The sequence below is a fragment of the Chelonoidis abingdonii genome, chromosome 1 (assembly GCF_003597395.2).
Source record: "Chelonoidis abingdonii isolate Lonesome George chromosome 1, CheloAbing_2.0, whole genome shotgun sequence".
In the NCBI taxonomy this organism is placed as follows: Eukaryota; Metazoa; Chordata; order Testudines; family Testudinidae; genus Chelonoidis; species Chelonoidis abingdonii.
In genome coordinates, this window is record NC_133769.1 from 331,544,424 (window position 1) to 331,566,551 (window position 22,128).

At 41.3% G+C, this 22,128-nt stretch overlaps 1 long non-coding RNA gene across 1 annotated transcript in view; it reads right to left on the minus strand.

Moving 5' to 3' along the window:
• The window catches only part of LOC116820618 (uncharacterized), a 62,621-nt gene extending 41,609 nt beyond the window's left edge, over positions 1-21,012 (minus strand). The window contains exon 1 of the long non-coding RNA XR_012655280.1: positions 20,935-21,012. This is a non-coding gene — a long non-coding RNA (uncharacterized LOC116820618). The remainder of the gene's footprint in view (positions 1-20,934) is intronic.
• Between the last annotated feature and the right edge of the window lie 1,116 nt (positions 21,013-22,128).

The following is a 22,128-nucleotide window of genomic DNA, read 5'->3' on the forward strand; positions in this document are numbered from 1 at the left end:
ATAAAATGGGCTCACCTAGTAGGTCCGGGAAGGCACTAACATTTCCGTTTACTCACCCTTGCAAGATTAAAATCAGGGATTATAAAATCTTTAGCTTCTTACTAACCCATTGCTAATTTAAAATGAAATATTTATTCAACGCTATATAATTTCAATGGAAATCTAATATCTATCTAGTCAACATCTTTATTAACTGTTAACATTCTCTATGATAAACATCTTTTATAATAGTTAGTAATTAATTATAAATTAAAACAGCACAACGTGTTTAAACGTTGTTCTTGACATCTCACTATGAATATGATGAAATGTATCCCATCTTGTTTTAAATCACATGCGGTAAGGAGCAGGTGCAGGCTTAAACTACATTGTTTGAGTGATGACTTCTATCCCAGAGGGTTAGTCCTATCTCTTACTAGCCTGGGAAATGCTCATCTGCAATTTGCTTGAGTGACTTGAAAAGGGCTGAAATTGTGGATGCTGACTCGCATAAGCGATCTGTAACCCGCTCTGCGGTAACAAATTTTGCCCCACTTACATGAGCAAAATATCCCTGATGTTGGCCGGCCATCAGGGATGGGTGAATCGCGCAGCTCAATGATGCATACTAGACAGAAATTGAGTAGAGAAAATACTCAAACACCTGTGGCAGGTATGTGAAAGCAAAGAGAGGTACTGCAATATATGGTTCAAAGATTTGTCTGAAGGCGAGGTCCTTTAAGAAAAAGTAGATGGGAACCAGTGCTGAGTTTACGCGCCTGGTTACGCTCAAGCCGGAACAGCCGCACCAAATGGAAAAGGGTGGAAGGCCTGAGTAAAGAGGGCCCCAAAAAAGGTGCTCCCCCCCCCCCCGAGACCTTAGCCATCTGCCCCACCGGAAGCTACCCGCTCAATATTGACAGGGTAGTGGGTCCTCCTCGCCCCCGACCTTGGAGGTAAGACGGTTTGTAGTGGGGGACCACCGTCCTTATGTTCCAGTAGACATCTACAGGCCTAGCGGGGGGCAACAACAACAAGCAATGGCCTTTGTGGATACCGGAGCAGAGGTGACCATACTGCATGGCACCCTGCCCTGTCGAGGCCAGTCGGTATTGGTGAATGGCCTCGGGGGCGGATGTTCGGGCCGTGACAATGCAGTTAAGGCTGGCCATCGGGAAAGCCCCCCCCCATGCAAGTCACCATTCACGAATACATATTGGGCATAGACCTCCTCCGAGGACAGACCATAGAAACTCAGTGGGGACCCTTTTCCTTTGGGCGCCTGCTGTATGTCCGAGCGGCTGTAACCATGCTGCACGGGCATCCGTGGTGGGACTCCGTAATGCTTCCAATCCCTACCATGGTAGTCAATACCAAACAGTCTCGGATACCTGGTGGGCACGAGGAAATAACCGCCACTGTTAAGGGATTGCTCCAGGCGGACATCATTCGCCCCCCCATGAGCGTGTTTAACTGCCCCATTTGGCCAGTCCGCAAAAAGGACGGAACCTGGTGCATGACGGTTGACTATCGCAATCTGAACAGGGTCACCCCAACTCTAACGGCGGCAGTTCCCAACATGGTCTCCATCATGGAGCGTCTTGCGACATGAGTGGGGCAGTGGCATGTAGTGGTGGACTTGGCAAATGCCTTCTTTTCCATCACCATCGCCCCGCATCCAGGGGGACATGCAAACCGATCCCGCAACAAAAGTGCAGCTGGAAATAGGAGGCCATGCTGAGATGTACCAGGTCAGCTTAGCAGCCACTCTGGCCTACCCAGTGATACTGGGATAGGATTGGAGATGGTCTGAGGGCTCCCACAGCAGTGGGAAAAAGGCCCTTTGATTAAGACCAGCTCAGACCCCAAAATGAAGGGGATTATGGACTAGGATAAGGTGGAAGAATACCAACTCGACACTATGCTAGCTCAGAGATACCTAAAGAACTAAGCATTGGTTGACTAACAGAAAATGAGGACTTCATACAGGAATAGAGAGAGGACCAGATTCTGAGCCAGACCTTGGAGCAAGTAATCATCTCCAATAGGAGGGCAATGTCCAATGGTAAAAGCCATGGATCCCTTCAAGCTCTGGAATGAGTGGCTCTACTAGGTGACAAGAGATCTACCCAGCCCTGAGAGATATGGAGAAAGCTACCGGTGCACAGAAAGTTCCACCATAGGCTTCTCTAACTGGCCCATTTGGTGCCATGTGCAGAGCACTTGGGGAGGGAAAAGATGTTGGAGAGTGTGGCCCTTAGGTTCTTCTGGACAGAGATCCACAAAGAGGTCTGTGATTTCTGTGCCTCATGCCCCAAATGCTAACTGGCAAGATCCAAAGGTATGCCAAAAGCCCTCTTGATTCTGTTCCCAGTGGTGGGCATACCCTTCGAACAAGTAGGGATGGATCCAGTGGGTCCCCTCGAAAAGAACATGTCAGGATACCATCACACATTAATGACAGTCAATTATGCCATGCACTGCAAATGCCCCACCATAACAAATGGACTCATGAGGGTCTTCACAAGGGTCAGAATACCAAAAGAAATATTGACAGACCAGGGGTCCAACTTCTAATCTACAATGATGCAGCAGCTGTGCAAATCACTAAGCATTCAGATCCTCAAGATCTCCATCTACCATCCACAGTCAGACAGGCTGGTGGAGTGATTCAATGGGATTCTGAAGGCCATGTTGAGAAAGTTTGTTGATTCAGACCTCCAGCACTGGGACTGACTACTATCATCATTACTGTTTTCCATCGAGGAGGTCCCCTAAGCCTCCACCAGGTTTTCTTCCTTTGAGCTTCTTTATGGGAGACAGCACAGGGGGATTTTTGACCTCCTCTGGGAAGCCTGGAAAGAACAAGAGTCCTGGGCTCAGTGTCGTACGTGCTTCAACTGCGAGAGAGACTGAAAACGCTAAGGGGCTTCACCAAGAAAAACCTTTTGAAAGCCCAGCAAACACAGAAACGCACCTACAACTAGGGAGCCCAGTTGCAAACTTCTGAGCCAGGTGATAGGATGCTGTTGCTACTCCAGACCTCCAAGTCTAAACCACTGGCCCAGTGGCAGGGCCCATTCAAAGTGATGAGGAAGGTTGGTCCAGTTGACTATGAGATTCAACAGCCTGGGAGGAAGAAGGAAACACAGATTTAAGATGTCAACATTGAGCCTTCCAGGGCATCAGAAAGACTTCTGATAATCCTGTACCCCCTAGAACCTTGGCCACAAGCTCTTATCACTAGATGGTACAGCCTAGCTTCCAACACCAACCTCCGGAAAGGGGCCAAGCAAGGTTTTCCCTGCAATTACAACTCCAGACTCTGGGCAGGAATGGAGCTGGGCAACACAAATGGAAGCAGGCAGACTGTATCTCCATGCTCTCAGCGATTCTCGCCTCCTCCCCTCCTCCCCACTGGGGCCCAGGCAATGTGGAGGAGGCAGCTGCCTGATTCAAATGCAGTAAATCTGGACAATTAGCCTGGGGGTGGGGGTAAAGATTGAGGCTGGTGTGAGGGGAAAGGAGTGGGAAACTGGAATTGAGAACTCGGGTGGGGTTGAGATTGGAATTGAAGGGGTAAAGAGACTGGGATTAAGAGCTGGAGGTGGGGGCAGGAGGCTGGGTTCCAGGAAGTGGGGGGAAGACTAAGATTGGATGAGGAGCTAGGGAGAGAGTAGAACTGGTTGGGCAGGGAAATTGGACTTAGAACCAGTGGGATAGGGAAAAGAAGATGGGGGAGGGAGAAGACAGATATGATGAGGAGTCAGTGTGTGGGGAATATCTGGGACTGTCTGGACAGAGATTGGGTCAAGAAGCTAGATAAGACAGGGAGAACAACCCTGGAGTTGGACGAGGAACACAGGGAGGGACACTGCGGATGGGAACCAGTGGCAATGGAGAACATACGCTGAGGCAGACAGACAAAGTGGATGAAGAGCTAGGAGGGAGGGAAACTGGGACTGGCTTGGCAAGTAGATTGCAACTGGTAGGAGAAGCCTGAGAAGTGGACATAGGGACTGGGTAAGTAATGAGAATGGGACTTGTATGAGAAGCCAAGGGTAGAAAAGGGACAGGACAGGAACATGGAAAGGTTGGAGATGATGGGGCAAAAGGGGTCACCTTTGGAGGGAACAGGTAGAAGAGTTTGTGCTTGCTAGAGCACAGTCCCCTCCAGATCCTGGAATGGAACCTAAGTTTCATGTGTCATCATTCCTCTGCCATCAGCAAATATCTGTGAAATCACTGGTAAAATATCCCATCCTCCTCTAGGACTGGTCCACGTAGAGGGTGATAAACTGCTACTGTTATCAGATAATCCCTTAGCTCAAATGGTAGAAGTCTGTACAGTGAATCTAAGGATTCTAACCCTGATGATAATCCATGTGGATGTCATTTGATGCCACATGTTGGAATTTCTATTTTCTGACTTCTTTTTTTAAAAAAACTGAGAAAATTACATTTAAAATGTATTAAAATAATGTTACTAAGGTTGCAAAGTCAAGCACTTATGTGTTAGGAAATGCCAAAATTAAGACTGCCTGTGCTATATTCTAGATTTTTAAAAGAAAAAGATATGGTACATTAAACATTATTTTCATGCTCCTTTCTAAAAGTTTTGTTTAGAAAATCTTCTGTAAACAGTTCTTGGTTTTAGCAGATGACATCAGATTCTCTTCTGCAAAAGACCTACTTCATATTTAATACAACATAAGTGTGTCTTTCACATTTTGTTCTTCATTATTATTTTTCGTACTTTGTGCCTAATCCTGGTCCCATTTAAATCAATAACAAAAGTCCCACTGAGAAAGGCAGCAAGATCTGGCCCTTTTAGATGCATTTGGTTTTTTAAAGTTTATTCTTTAGAAATATAGATGTCCGCTTTAGCCAATAAAAAGAATTTTACATGTTCAATAACCCTGTACAGACTTACTTTAAATTGATGCATATTAGTATAATATTGACAAACAAAAATTTTGTTTAATGTTAATTAATGGTGCTCAGAACAATAAACTAAACCATAAAAAATTTAGAAAAACAAAGTTAAGGATTACAAATAATTAACAAGTCAAAAAGTCTAGATAATATTTAGTCATACCATGAGTGCTAGGGACTGGACTAGATAACCTCTCGAGGTTCCTTTCAGTCCTACGATTCTACGAAGTCAAGCACTGTCAAATTAGGAAATGCCAGAACAAACATTCATGCAACCTTATTTTGTCCCCCTTTTGAGTATGCATTACAATACAGTCTTTAAGTAAATTATCCCATATTTTCCCCACAAGACCCTTGCGTCATTCAGTGCACAGGATGAATCTGCTCTGGGAATGAATTAAAGTTGTGTAGTAAAAGAGTCTGCTGTGTGTGGGACCCCCTGCCTCATTTGTTGCAGAAATTGGAAAGTCTGCAGGGAATGAAGCAGTGCATTGCAGGAAGAAAAAGGATGGTCTTGTGGTTAGTTGCCCTGGAGACTTGGAGTCCATCCCTTCCTCTGCCACCAAGTTTCCATGTAATGCTGGGCAAGTCTCTTACACCAGACTTTTCACAAGTAGTATGTATGCATGTAATTCAAGGCTGCATCATAATGCCAAATAAAGGTTGCATGGGCAACATGCATTCTGGCATTTCTGAACTCGAGAATGCTTGACTTTGCAACCTTTTAATCCTTTTTAATTCTTAACTTTGAACATCCTAATTTTATATGGCTTAGTTTCTTGATGAACATAAAGTTAACTAACATTAAATAAAGCTTTGTTTGTGAATTTCCTTCATTTTAATACAAAACATCATTTATATGTTATAAAAATAACTAAACACTTGCCACATTTGCTGTTTTCTATACATATTTCATAGACGTTATTTTTGTGAAGCACCATATTTCATTTCTCATTGCCACGTTGCACAATATACATAAAAGTAATTAATTTACACTTTATTCTAACAAAGCATTCCAGTCTTCTTAAAGACTTAATTTTTTAAAACTATGTACAGAAAACTGAGTAGGGACTATGATCTATAGTTTTCCACTTTTTAAGAAAGGTACATATTCGCAAACCATAGCCCCCAATTTGTCAGAAGCATATACACGAAAAGGAACTGTAATTTTGTATCTTACTTTCATGTAATCTGGAGCAGGGTGGTTACCCCACTTCTACCTTGATGTGTTTAAAACAGCCCTGGGGAAAGGTTGTGGCTAGGAGCTGCTAAGCTGGGCTGATTGGGAAGTGGCTGCAGCTGGACCATGCCCCAATCAGGCCACAGCTGGCCTGTATCAAGAGGCTGGGAGCCTAAGGTTAACTGCAAGACCGTAATACATGTACTTTGTCTCAAAGTAATGCTATTCTTCTCACTGAAATCACTTTCCTTGTATTTTCCACTTTTCATCTTTCATTTTCTGAGACCAATCAAGCAATACTTCATGACCTTCACACTAAGGAAATTGGAATTAATCTTGGAGAATTACCATTATTACAAAATTTACAATGGTGATCTGGAACTTAGTTTTTATTTTTGGATAACCACTACACTACAAGTATCACCTAACAAAAGTGTTTAACAAACAAAATGTAACACTAACACATTCATATAATTAACAGTAATAGAAAATAATAAGTAATATCAAATCTTTGGACAATAAAATTAAGGGAAGGCTTATGTATTTTTTATATTGAGTATGGCTCAAAATATTTTAATATTAAAAAGTGACTGACACTTTCAGCGATCAGAAAAGTATTATATTTGTCTTTCGGTGTGAATGCCATGGAAAGGAACAGAGAATCCATGGGAAGTAGGATTGAGCCTGGAGTGTTTAATTTGAGGGTGGTAGCACTTTGTTGTTGTTTGTTGAAACTTTTTGTTTTGTTTTAGTAAAGATGATCTCATGAAGGTAAAGTTAGACCAATTGCAACTGGTGTGTACAATATGTGGAACAGGATAAGGGAAGCCACCTGTTCATAGAAATATGTTTCAAGATGTAGGTTTTCCTCAGATTCTGGTTTTGAATCTCCTGTTCAGTACTTATGAAACCTTTGATTCAAAAGACAGAAACATGAAGAGATTTCAGAATCCATTTAAGGAGATAGCTATTTATTTAAATACCAATGAAAAATCAGAATTAGTCTCATAATAGACTCTTTCAAGAGACATTGATTTTAAACTAGTCTACAGACTACTTTCTTTTTTCAAAGGTGAATGCACTAATGTTTCTTGGATTTCATTATGACTGTAGCACATTACACACACACACACACACTTACTTTACAAACTGAATTGTTTTCCCAGTTAAAAAATGACCTTATGAAAAGCCATTTTCATTTCACTTTTAGGTTCAGTTTACACACATCATGTTTACCTTCCAACTGCTTCAAGTAATTTAAAAAAACATGCAAAACAAACTGGCACAAACACAAAACATTCCATCTGTAGCATGTGTCTTTTACTAAAGTTACAGTTGCTTAGGCCAAGGCTAAATATAGCAGACAAATAAATTCTCTTCCCCTTAAACTCCTGTTTACAAAATCCCAATTCAATATTACACATGGGAGTTCTCTCAGCATACATAAATACAGTAAGTTGTGTCTACGTAAAGACAAAATTTCTCCCCAAATTCCTTTATCTGTTACTTTTCCCCAGCTCCTGGCATTTGAAAGGGCCTGGCATGTTCAGCCTCTGACCTGGTACTCTTGTTTAGTTGTAATACTTGTACTCCTGCTAGTGTTACACACCAAGGAGCTGGTTTTAATTTATACTAACACACTCTTGTAAAGGGTTTTAGGGTAACTGAAAACCCAGCCCTAAAACACAAGGTGTAGAACGAGAATTTAAATATGCTTACTGACATTGTTTTGAATATGATGCCAAAGTGTTGTATATAAAGCACTGAAGTAATAAAAAAGAAGGATGATTATGCCATTTTTGTGGATGAATTATAGAATAACTATTCAGTTGCAGTTTGAATGATTTTTTTAAAACAATCTTGGCTGTTCTTGACATCTCTTAATGATAGAGATTATATGCTAACATTATATATTTAAAATTTCTAGCTATGTGGAGTTGTTTAGATGTTTTATAGATATTCATTTAAAAATTATTACGGTTTGAATATGATACTGGATTTTTGTTTATCACGAAACATTAATAGTAGTAGTAAATCTTACACAGGTAGAAGTTTCCAAAATTTTACTATTAGATTACTTAAACTGAGGTATAAGTGTCACAGCATAACTTCATTGTTTTATTTTTTCTCAACGACATTGTTAGGAAAGAAAATATATTGATTAAATATTGGGACAACATAGTATTTATTTTTTTAAGAAAATGTTGTCAGGCTGAATCTTCTAACAGGAGAGCTTGAACTATTTAAATTGAGATTATTAAAAACCTCAGCCTTGGGCCATCATGTTGAGCCTTGGGCCTTCACTGCGGAGCTACCATCCTCCCAAGGGTACAACACAATTCCAGTAGTAATCAATCACCCGATGAAGATGGCACATTTTATATTCCGTCATGCCCTTCCCACTGCCCAGGAAACAGCTCATCTGTTCCAACACAATGTGGGCAACCAGTGAAGGTGAAAGACAAGTGTTGTATCCAACCAGGAGTCCCAGTTCGTTTCCCACTTTTAGCAGGAATTTCTCTGCCTCCTGGGCAGCAAACCTTGAAGTTGACGGCCTATCACCCTAGTACTAATGGTCAGGCAAAGAGACTCAGTGAGGTCCTGGAACAATACCTGCTCTGCTTTCTAAACTACCACCAGGATGATTAACTAGCACTCATTTCCCATGTAGAATTTACATTCAACAACTCCATACACACCGCAAACTCAGCAGACCATTTTCTTTGCAAATTATGGATTTCACCCTTGGTATTACTCCAAAATCCCACTAGATTTGCCAATGCTCTCCATTGTTGACCTCACTGCACATATCCAACAAGTATAAGTGAATCTCGGAGTTAGAACACCAGAGTTATGTACTGACCAGTCAACCACACACTACATTTGGAACCAGAAGTACACAATCAGGCAGCTGCAGAGACCAAAAAAGAAAAAAAGAAAGAAGAAGCAAATACAGTACAGTACTGTGTTAAATGTAAACTACTAAAAAAATAAAGGGAAAGCAGAATTTTTCTTCTGCATAGTAAAGTTTCAAAGCTGTATTAAGTCAATGTTCAGTTGTAAACTTTTGAAAGAAAAATTATAATGTTTTGTTCAGGGTTACAAACATTTCATAGTTACGAACAACCTCCATTCCTGAGATGTTCGTATCTCTGTGGTTCTACTGAACATCAAAAGACTCAGGCACCAGTTAGAAGAGGCTAAGACAGCATACAAGCACCATGCCAACAAACAGAGTCAGCCAATTCCCAACCTCAAGGTAGGGGATAAGTTTTGGTGTCCAACCAAAACCTGCGATTCACCTGTCCATCTGTGAAGCTGGACCACAAGTACTTGGGGCCATTAGTAATCACAGAACAACTTAAGCCAGCGGACTTTTGATTGCAGCTACCAGAATCGCTTAAAGTCCACCCCATGTTTCACATATCTCTCCCGAAACCTTTAATCAAGAATCCCTTCCCACACAACACTAATCCTCCCCGTCCAACCAAAACTATGCAGGGCCAAGAGGAATAAATAGTCCAGCAGGTTCTGGATTTTTGCTGAGTCCAGGGAAGACTCAATATCTGACTGACTGGGAGGGATATGGCCTAGAGAAGTGTTCATGTCCATGGCTTGCACCTCCTACACACTTTCCACTTTCCTGGAAGGCAAGCCCAAAAGTAGAGGAGTGCTCCCAAGGACCAGACTAGCTAGGATCAGGTGCTGACCTGCTCCCTGCTAACTTCATAGCTAGGCAACCAATGAGCCCAGATGCACGGCTTTGGGGCTGACAGAATGACCACAGCCCCTGACTGGCTGCTGGTTTAGCATCCCTGTTTATAAACCTGGGAGCCAGAGCAGATCTGCAGCTGCTCAATGCATATCATACCTGCAGCCTCACTTGCCCCTGTTCCAGTCCTGCTGCAATCTGGTTCCAGTCCCAGCTCCTGCTCAAGCCCCTACTCCCCTATGGCTTCAGACTTCTGGCTTTGATTCCCAGCTCTGCCTCTCACTTCTGACTGTGGTTGATCCTCCGGTTCATAGATTCATCTAGACTCTAGGACTGGAAGGAATCTCGAGAGGTCATCGAGTCCAGTCCCCTGCTCTGTCCCAGTTCTGACATTCAGCTTCTGTATTTCTGATATGATCCCTGGTTCTGCCTCTGGCTTACAACTCCAGTGTATACTCCAGTTCTGATACTCAGCTTCTGTTCCTCCAGTAATGACCTTCAGCTTATCTATTGGACTCTGCTCACCCTGCACCCAGCTCTAACTGGTAGGTCAAACTTACTTCCACCATTAGGCCTGACTGCCAACAGCCCAATCAGCGACACACAAAGACTTTGTAAATTGTACGGATAGATTCCCAAACTGTCATAACACGTTTAAGAAATTTTCCCAGGATCTTCAAGAAAAAAACACTTCAACAAGATCCAGCCCAGTGGTCAAGCCCTACCCTAAAGTAAGTTTTTATGCCAGGATCTGGACTTCATACCCAGACTATTAAGCCTTGCCTACACTACAAATGCTTTGCCAGCATAGCTATACTGGGAGAGCCCTTAGTGTAGATGTAGCTAATGTTGGCAGAAGATTTTCTCTCAGCACAGTAACATCACCTTCATGAACAACAGCAGCTATGCTGACAGCAATGATACATCCACCTTTGGGTTTTTGCTGGCATAGCTATGTCAGCTGGAGGTGGGTTTTTTTCACACCTAGACCAACACAGCTCCGTCAATAAAACTTTGACCTTAGTACTGAAGACATAATATAGCTTGTGTTTGAGAAGGCTTGCCTCACTTTAGTGTGTGGGGAATACTGTGTGGGGAATGCATGTTGCCAATATACACAACTCTGAAATGGAACCCGCAACCTGAACTACACAGGAAGTGGATATACATCTCTAAAGACATTTGACAAATTCAGGGACATATGGCCTGATAGTGGTAGATTAATACAAAATAAGTGTTTGATGTAGCCAGTGACTGTTGCTTTTGTAGTTTTGTGTTTGTGACAAACCTTTAAATATACTTCTGAAATTCATGTGATACTCCTGGGGGAATTCTGTGCCAAAAAATTCAAAATTCTGCACCAAAAAAAATCAAAATTCTGTGCACTTTTTAAAATTCTGCATGTTTTATTTGTCAAAATAATTACGTCTGTCAAGTGATTAAAATCATGATTAATCATACAATTAAAAAAATGAATCACGATTAATCATGCTGTTAAACACTGTTGTAGCATGTAAATATCTTGCAGCGCCGGCTACAGCAGTGCCATGAGAATGCCTGTTCTCACTTCTAGGTGACATTGTAAACAAGAAGCGGGCAGCACTATCTCCTGCAAATGTAAACAAACTTGTCTGAGCTATTGGCTGAACAAGAAGTAGGACTGAATGGACTTGTAGGCTATAAAGTTTTACTTTGTTTTATTTTTGAATGCAGTTTTTTGTACACAATTTTATATTTGTAAGTTCAACTTTCATTATAAAGAGATTGCACTACAATACTTGTATGAGGTGAATTGAAAAATACTATTTCTTTTGTTTTGTACTGTGCAAATATTTGTAACAAAAAATATAAAGTGACCACTGTACACTTTGTGTTGTAATTGAAATCAATATATTTTAAAATGTAGAAAACATCCAAAAATGTTTAAATAAATGGTGTTCTATTATTAACAGTGTGATTAATCACGATTAATTTTTTTAAATTGCTTGACAGCCCTACTCCTTAGTATTTTCATTAAGATCTTCCTGTTTTCCTTTTTTCTTCTAAAAATACTGAAAACTTAGCATGCCACCAACATTCTTTGTGGACTTTTGAAAAGTAGCAGCAGCTGCATGGTGACACAAGGAAACTCGGTTCCTCTCAAATTTCACTCAAGTCTTTTTCCAAATAAAGAATCCAGACTCTGAGAGCTTCATCTGTGTACTTAGTCAAAAGTAGCTTGTGCCCAAAAGCTGTACAACAGTAGAAACAAAGTACACTGTCACTAGCTTCAGAATAATGGAGCCACTGAAAATCATCAAACCTGGACGAGTAGGTTTGTCACAGTTAGGCATAGCAAAAGATTTAAGTTATGGTTGATGAAGTATCTCAGAAATACTAATGGGATCGGCCAACTGACATTAGATTCCTGTTGCAGCTGATGGCCAAGACAGCTTAGTAGTCAACCAGCAGAAGCTGTTCCACTTGCTGTTGGAATTGTAGTTTCCTCCTTTTTAAGCACCCACGTTTAAAGGTATTTCATTTTAGAACCCTGAAAATATAAACTTTGTTTCTGTAATTCACTCAGTCTCTCCTCACATAGTAAGAGTGGTGTATGGCTGCAGAACTAAAAGCAAACACAGTACTCTTTGGCAAACAAATATTTAGTTAACCTTAGTTTTAAATAGTCACTACAATCTTTGTAGAACTATTACGTGGCAGAATGAAGAAAGGGAACAGCTTACATCTGATCCATTGATTTCCCTGGAAAACAATTGTTTGTATATTCTGCTTATATAACAGGGGTGGTTAAACCGTGGCTCGCGAGCCACATGCAGCTCTTTTACAGTTAAAGTGTGGCTCACGGAACACACCCCTTTCCACACCTACCAGACTGGGGGGTGAGGGGAAGGGAGAGCTCGAGACCTCTGCCTTGCAGCAGGGTGGTGGAGTAGGGCCTTCTGCTCAGTTGGGAGGGGGAATCTTGGGGCTTCAGCCACACAGGGCATGCGTCCTGAGGCTCAGGGCTTCAACAGGCACGGGGCTGAAGCCCCAAGCCCCTGAAGGTGCCTCCCACAGCAGCCCTGAACCCTGGCAGGTGTGCCCTGGCTCTTGAACTTCTGAAGATTGTTAGATTCAGCTCAGAGGGTCAGTAAATTTGGCCACCCCTGTTATATAATCTCCTGGGTTCTTTGCTCTCCCAGAACTCTGACAAGAAAAATACTACAAGTAAGATGGCAGCTGGAGGCCCTTTGACCGCCCCATCCCCAGGCATGATGGGACTGAGCTTAGAGGCTATAGAAGACACCCAGAGAACCATAGCTCCATGATATCTGCCCTACCCCTTCCCTTTATGAAAAGAACAAATAGAAGAAATGAGGAGGGAGTAAGGGAAAGAAAAGAAGACTAGAGCCCATCATGAGAGTCTAGCAGTCAATTGCAGCGTGAAAGCTAGCTGGACCTATCCCAGGTCTTCCTAGAGAGAGACAGAGTAAGAGAATGAGCATCCTGAGATCCTCTGTGAGAGACAAAGGGAAACAGCCAACTAGAAGCACAGACAGATGAGACTCACAGAGGAACTGAGAATTCTCCCTCAGAAGACAAGACCCTGCTTGCTGAGCCATTTCCCAGCCAGGGAACAAAGGAGACAGAGCCTGCTGCAGAAGAGACCTTCAACCTGGCCCAGGCTACAAAAGAGCCAGTTGATACCCCAGGAGAAAGAGCAGGACTTCAAGCAGCTGAGGCAATCAGAGGACTATACCCTTCCTGTGCTGAAGAAAATGAACTGAATAATCAAGGGGCTGCCTCTGCTACAAAAAATAGTGTGAACATGATATTCAATAGCTTTTTTATTTTTTAACGCAAGCCTTTACCTTCCAAATACATTTGTCTATGCCCCTAGGAAATGAAATTGTTTTAAGGACTTAGAGGAAGAAGCAGATGAAGCTCTCAGAAAAGGATGGAAGATCAAGAAAAACCCATTTGATGGGAAAACAAAGTAGAGGAAATCACTAGTGGAGCAAAATTGTCTGAAACGGGGGGAAAAAATGCTGCAGCCAACACTATGGTAAAAGTACACATGAGCATCCTCTGGTGGACTGCAAAGAAAAAAGAAGCCAAATTCAGCACAGCATTAGCAAGAAAAAATATTGGGAGGGGAACTTTGCAAAGCCTGCTCCCTCTGAATTCTATAGCAACTCACATACTGTTTGAAATAGACTGGAGGAGGAGGGAAGAAGCAGCAGGAACAGTCTCTGAAGAAGACAACTTTAAAAGCTGTGGGATAGAGGCAGCAGGGACAGAGGACAGCAAGGGAGGGAACTCCCTCAGCAGCACTAGACAGAATCTGTCCCTGGAAGAAAATATTAGCCAGAGGGATGAAATCCCTGTGGGAAAGGATAATAAAGGGTCTGAAACGAGAGTAAGTCGATCCTGCACAATTGGTGATGGATCCACTGTGGTTTCTTAGGTTTGTTTTTCGTATCATTGGCAAGTTGCACAACTCACAGAATCTTCAGAAAAGCGTGTCAGGCTATTTTTTCTTGACCTGTTTCTTTCTATCTTCATCCTTCCTCTCTTGCCCATTTTTGGAGTCATGTTGGTTTCATTTCAGAAAAAAGCAAGAGTAAAGAAAAGCCTGGAGTAAGAAGACTCAGAGCTGTGCGCTATTCTTCCAAAAAAAGAAAGCAAAGAATACTGGAGCAGTGGGAGGTGGAATCAATTTATATAATCCCTTTGGATTTCACTATTTGCCCTCTTGCTTTTTGCTGGATGTTGCTGTAAAACTAGCTGTTCTGTATTTCCAGCAGGATGGGGGAAATATGCTCAATGAGCAGGATATTACCAACTGGGACCAAAATGCCCTAAACTAAAATGTGAATTAATTAAATACTGAAACTGAAGTCCTTTTTGGACTGATGATGATTTGGGATAAGAAAAAGGGTTCATTCGAACACAGAATAATTTCCAAAATTTGGATTAACTCATTCCAAATATCACTAGTTATGGATTTGTATTTGATCTTTTGAAAGGCAATATTTAAAATAATGGAGCGATGAAAGCATGACCATAAAATACTTTTCCTTTGCCTATTAGTTTAGCGGTTTTCTTAAACTATCAAAAATGAGCTTGAATTCAGGTCTCTTGGCCTAAAATGTTTTCCAGAGAAGTAGATATCCTCTTGTAGGAGGCATAAGAAATATGGGAGAAACTGCCACTTGTCCCACTAAGAAGGACTTGCTAAAAATGTTCTCTTTACTCCCATCCAAGCTCACCTAATTTTAATTATAACATTATATTTGTAATAATTGATCTTTGTTTGTGGATCACTGATATATATTTAACAAATGATGATATAGGTGAGGCATATTGATTTCTCTTAAATTATCTTATGTGAGATATGTTACTAAAATAAAATGTTTTTATTTCACGGAACACACTCATATAGTGTTAAATCCAGTAATCTGTTTCTTGTAGAAAAATGATAGAACTATAGTATTCATTATATACATAGTATATCATTAATTCATACGTATCATTATCTTTAAGACACAGACTTTTTGAAAGCACAGTTATCACTAAATCTTCAGTGAAGAGCATGTTGATTGATCTTATTGATATGACCAAAAAGAGAGTACAATAATGTATGGACTTAGTTTCTTTGCAGCAGATAACGAGGTCATGGTTATGTTAAAAAAGGTCCTTAATTTCTCATTTTGTAGGGGTTATAGCACATCATTAATATGCAGGGCCAGCCTTAGGGCGGGGCAAACTGGGCCCACTCCCAGGATGCCGTAGCCAGGGGGGGCGCCCCAAGGGTCTCAGGCTTCCACTCACTGGCTGCAGCGGGACTTCACCTGGCTGCAGAGCGGACTCCTCCTCTCTGGCCACTACCCAGCGCTGGGCCAGCAGGCTTCTCCTCACTCCTCTGGCCCCTCCCTTCCACCCACTCACACCTCAGCTGGCCGGCTATTAAGTGCTATCTACCATACTTGGAAAACTCCTTATTGCCTTTAACTCCTTGTGCCCCTTTCCTTCTCATTGATTTTTTTTTGAACAATTCTTACTTTTCAATTTATATTCATTGCTATCAACTTCCCTTTTTTCCATTAGCTATATTTATCTTTTATTTATTTGTTTTGTAGTTTCTTTCTTTCCCCCCAGACTCCACCCCTACTCCACCTTTCCCCCAAGGTCCCACCCCACCCCACCTCTTCCTGCCCAGTTCTCCCCCCTCCCCCAAAACACGAAATAGCTGATCCTTGGTAGGCAGTAGGCACTGGCAGGAAGGGGGAGGCGCTGCTCTGTGGGGCCCACCAGCAGGCAGGAGTCACTGGTGGGAGGGGGAAGTTCTGGTAGAGGGCTGCCGGTGGGTGCTCAGCGCACCCATTTTTTTCCCCTTGGGTGCTCCGGCCCCAGAGCACCCATGAAGTCAGCACATATGCTTCCCCTTTAAGCCAGGTTGGATTTTTCTTTTTTTAAACTGGGACTGCCTTCTATATCAATTGTGGCTTTTGGGGGGGCATCCAGTAAAATGTTCTTACACACTTTGAAGTTATCATTAACATTTTTCAGTTTAAATTATCTCTCCCAGCTGATGACTTATTTTCTTTCAGCTTTGTGAAGCAGACTCTTTTAAAACCACTACACTATATATATTAGTGGATTTATGTAGGAAAAGCTGACTGTAGATTTTTCAAAGCCTGAGAAAATCTTATGTCTAGGAATCAAGCCAGGGTAACAATAGGTATGATTATCTGTGTCATTTTTTTTAAAAAACATACCCATTTTTATATAGCATTCTTCAGAGATTTGCAAAATTAATTTGAAATCCTTCATTGGCAGGGTGACTTCAATTTTGAACAAAGACCAGATATTTATTTTAAAAACTTCCCATCTTAGAAAACATGCAGAATACTGGGCTTTTCTTAAGTTGCTATTGCCAAATACTTGTAATAACCTAGTAATTTTGTATAATTTTTTTCATTTTCATCATATTGAGGAAGAAGAGAAATTTATGTTCTTTAAAAAAAACCAGAAATGTAATTTTATGGTATATACTTTTTCATGGTAATAAAGTACAGTTATTTTACTTTAACAATGAGTAAACACAAATTCCATATATCATGCTTAGCAAATAAACACAATAAACTGTTGTTCTACAGTCTGTTGCAAGTCAATATATTTCAAAGTTTTAGAAATATTGTTATAAATGTTGTACAAGGCAGCATATACATTTAGAACACCAGAACTTTTAATCAATGATGCATAGCCACAGATAAGTAATTCATCACAGTATTTTTGTATAAATTGCAGTTTGTGAAAATAAAACTAATTCTTTGTTTTCTTAAACTGACATTTTGTAATTGATTTAAATCTACACAAACATTAGCATTCCAACTGATCAAACCTATCCATGCTTCTCTATTACCTTTAAGTGAAAAACTGTAATTAACCCTACAAATTTAATACTCAAGACAAAGCAGAAGGCAATTAAACTTTAATATTAATCTCAAATTTAGCAAGAATGACAAATTGATAAAGTACAGTTACATAACATAAGAACATAAAATAAAAGTTAAAACTTATGTCCCCAAAAGAGAATTAAAGGTAAATGTGATTTTTATATTTTGTGTAAATGTTTGCAGCTCCAAACAACACCAAAAATTATAATCTACAGATATAACAGTTAATACAGCAGCTCAGTGAAAATAGTGCATTATTTGAGGAGTGGAATCTAAATTGCTTATTTTGTACGTAGGTATGTAGTCAAAAATAAGAACAGATGAGCTAATTCTTGTATTCTTATAAAGTCAATGACTTTTGTGATATTCCTGGATAATCATTTGTAAATTTTTATATGTAAAACAGATTATGTAGGATCCATGATGAAGGATATGGGGCATGACTAAACACAACTTGCAAGGTATACTACTCAAAGTATTATGAAACAGCATTCAGCAAGATATCCAACTGGTCATTGCAAAGCATTCTTACAACCAGCAGTCTTGAGGATAAATATCTTTTCTGCTTTGTAGAACAACTTATATTTTTTTTAAAACAACACATTTTTAATAATAAAATCTAACACAGGGTAAAAATGCATAATATCACTGACTCTGTCTTTAAGCATTACAACCGAAGGTCTAATTTTCAAACTTGGGTGCCCCAAATTAGGCACAAGATCCATATTTAGGCTCCTTTATCATCCATGGATCAAATCCCAATCCCACTGAAATCACAGGGAGCTCTGCAACTGACTTTAATAGAATCAAGATTGATCCCGAGTGCTTATTAAAGTTTCCAATTCTTTATACATTCACACATATAACTTTGCTTAAGAAAATGTTTCCAATTACATCAATTGAAAGATAGCAATAAAGTTACTCACATCTTCGTTTGCTGGACTGAGCACTCAAATCAGCATTTAGGCATCTAAATTTGAAAACTGCAATCACGATCTTAAATCACCACTCCTCATATCACTACATCCTCTTATCTTTTATTACTTAGTTATAGCCTCACAGACATTTTATTTTACAAGCTTTGCAATATATTCATTTCTGTAAAACTATCTTAAAGACAGTCTTATTACCTGTATGGATGGCTCCATCTTCTAATGCACTAGTACTTCCTCCATGAAACCCAGGATTTATCATGTTTTTAAGAGCACCACCAAGTCCGTAATCATTTCCCCTCCCCTTAAAGTAGTAAGAACTGTGAAACGACAACATATTTCACAATGGAAACGTATGCTTAATGCTGTATCTATTTACTATGTTCCACCAGTTGCATGAAAACTTAGAAACTTGTCAATTTGAAATCTAATCAACTTTTAAAAAAACAGAGTTGGAAAGAGTTCCTGGTTCTATGTTTACCCATACCTCAACCATATATATTTTTTAAAACTCTCTCTCTCTTTCTCTTCTGATACTATGGGAAAGATCCACACAAAAAAAGGGAAATTGACTAAAATGAAAATTGAATATACACAACGTGCTGTCAAAAACACACAAGATCACTTACTCTGATAGGTATGAATAACTGCTCATTAATGTATAAAGGGTTCCCTGTCTAAAAAAAATTAAGTATTGTTTTTGCTAATTTCCTTGTTATAGTAATCCATTGGTGTTACCTCTAACACCAGAAGTGTGATTTTTTTTTACTTCAGCAGTGTCCTTTTTTAGAGGGATACACTAAATTTGGCTCAAAAATACTTTTTTTTGTTCAAAAAACCCCAAAACCCCTTTTTCAAAAATCTATGGTTAACAGAACTTTAATTCCTTTTTAAAAAAAATCACTTTGGTGTTTGCACCAAACATTGCAGCACTGTAATGGAGCTTGAGAATTTGAAAGTGAAACAACCACACCTGCAATCAGTGGAACAGCTCAAGATGGGTCCCTCTTGCTTTAGAAGAAATAGGACTGGCAGCAGAGTATTCTCTGTGAGAGGACATTCTCTGTGTGGAACAGCCATCATCTGTCTGAAACAGCCCCAAGTCTACTGACCTTCAGGACACATTGAGAGGTACATCTATTTATGTGGGCTGCTATGGAGGTGGATTTTGAGGGCAATCTGATTTGTGGTAGACAAGGAGTTTGGTTGCTGGCTGGTGGTTAATTTTTGGTTGTGTAATTCATGGCACAGGCACTTAAAGCCTTAGTTAGGAGCCCCTTTTTATTAGTTATTTGTTCAATAAATCTAAATAAACAAACCTACATAAACAAACATAAAACTGACTACTTTATTTTCACCAGCCTACCTGAAAACAATGAAAACAAAATACCACCGTGAAAAATAAATGAGATTTTAAATTTCTTCTGTTTTAATCTGCAATGTTACTAGAAACATTGCTTTTTGAAATGTTACTTTGAATATGAAAGTGTTCCTTAAAGCTGTACAGCAAAATAAACATTTCCAAAAAAAACAACAACACTATTGTGGCATATTAACTATTGTTTCATATAGCACAACAAATAATATGATCTCTCACACATATAGATCAAGGACAATTCTTTAAGGAGAGTCTTTGTTTCCTTTTATTTTTACAGAAATCTAAGTTGATATACAAGTTATGCAAATATCAATACAAAATTAAAATGTATTTACTAAAGATGCTAAAATTATACATCCACATAAATAAATTGACCATATATAAATGCTAGAAAAGTTTAAATATTTAACACACTGAAACAAGTTAAACTAGATGAAATTAACTGCTGACTACAAGATTTTCCTTTCAAAGAACAAAAATCACGGTATCAGCCACTCAAATGTTGCAACTATTTATGTCTGAGCAGAAAATGCTGTTATCTCCCCACAGTAAACACTTGTGAATCCCTCTCATTGTGAATTTTTTCATGGTTTGCTCTTTTGTGTAGCAGTCACATGAACATGGAACGTTCTGTTTAATCTTACCCTCAGAAACACTATTTACATTACACTCAACCTGAATAGACAGGGTAAATAATAAGCTTCCAGCAAAACCATCACCACATCTCATGTAACAGCTACAAGCTCACTTTATACCCCACTCCCTTGGAGAAACCAGTTCAACTGATTAGTTCCACTTTCGGGGGGAAAAAAACACAAACTGTGTAGTATTTATAAAATCCTCAACATATACCATTAATCATCCATCACCCCCTCCCCAATTCCCACCCAGAACAAATGCCATTCTCTTTGTCCAAACAATCGGTATAAGAATTACTTTCCTCCCATTGCCTGCGTCCCAGTACTCTGGGCAATGGGTTTAACAGTGCAGCATGGGACAGGGTGGCCATAGGGGATGGGAGTAAGGCAGGGGGCTGCATGAAATGAGGGGGGTGGCCACAGGGATGAAAGTGAGGCAGAGAGCTGTGGGATAGACTGGACTAGCCCCCGTGTATGGGAGTGGGGCGGCGCTGAGAGATGGGGTGAAGCAAGAGGCTGCATGGAGTGGGGTGGCCATGGGGGTGGGGTGAGGAAGGAGGTTGCACGGGACGGGGGGGTCGTGTAGGACAGGGCGAGGCAGGGGCTGTATGGGATGGGGCGAGGCACGGTAGGAGGCTGCATAGGGTGGCCGCATGGAGGGGTGCGAGCCGGCAAGGGTGCCCGGCTGGGAGAGTGGCCGGGAGGGGTGCATGGGAGGGCGGGTTGAGGAGAGTTTACCTGCTGCTCCCGCGCGGCTCCGCGGGGGCTGCACGCGGCAGAGTCCCCGTGTGTCCCTTCATGCCTCGGGGGCTGCCGAACCCGCCCGGAGGCACCAACCGTCATGCAGTCTCCTCCCCGCTCTCCCAACTCGGCGGCTGCTCCAGACGCTGCGCGGACAGCGGCTGCCGCCGCCCCTGGGGGACCGGAGAAGAAGGGATGGACACTCCCAGGCGCCCTCCTTGCCCCGGCCCGCCGCGTCCGTCTTCCGACTCCGGGGCCTCAGCCGCGCGCTGCTGAACAGACTCCTCCATCTGCGCCCGGCTTCGCTCCAACCGCCAACCGCCGCCATCGTCACACGCGGCGCCCGCGGCTGGCTGGCACGTGCCGCGGCTTATCGGTATGGGAGCTTCTCCCGCCAAAGTCGCGTAGGCTGCCTGCAGCAGTGGGTTTTTTATGCCGGCAAGAGAGCTCGCTCCCAGCAGCACAGAGTCTCTTCACCAGAGGCGCTGCAACAGTGTCACTGCAGCGCTGTAAGTGTAGACGTTGCCTTATTCAAAGTTCAGAGTTTGATATACAGAGACTTAGGCCACCTGCTTGGTGGCAGGGCAAACACGTGCTTAAAAACCCTTTTATTAAAGATAGAGAAAAGAGGAGAAACAGTTAAAGCATCAGAAATACAAAGTATTAAGGGAGGCTTTCATTTTAACACAGATCTTGTTCTCTTTCCCTTTAGCTGGAGAGAGTTTTCAAAGGAAAAACCCCTTGTTTGTCCTTTTGGGGGAAAGAGAAGTTAGCTGAGATGGGTTGAAGCTGTCATTGCTGCAATTGTTAAAGTCCAATTCCATTTTATCCCAAGCAGTGTTTGGGATTGAGCTGGAGCAAGTAGGGGTGGTGATGTCATCTGGATCCCTCTTTGTGGCCTGGCCTGGTCAGGACATCCCTCAGGATTAGGGCAAAGAAGGTCTAGCATCACAGGAGTTGGTGGGGGAGGCAGCTAGGGTGGTGAAGCTTGCTTCAGTAGCCTCCATCTGTTCTTTCTCACTGGTCTTCTTTCTCTCCATCTGTTCTTTCTGCATGATCATCATTCCCCCCAATGTCCCTTTCTTTAAGGACCCAAAAAAGGATTGATGAGTAGAAGCCCATCTCATTATTTTGTCCACCAATTAGGACTAATATCTGACACACAAATTTTGGTTCATTAATTTCCAGTTC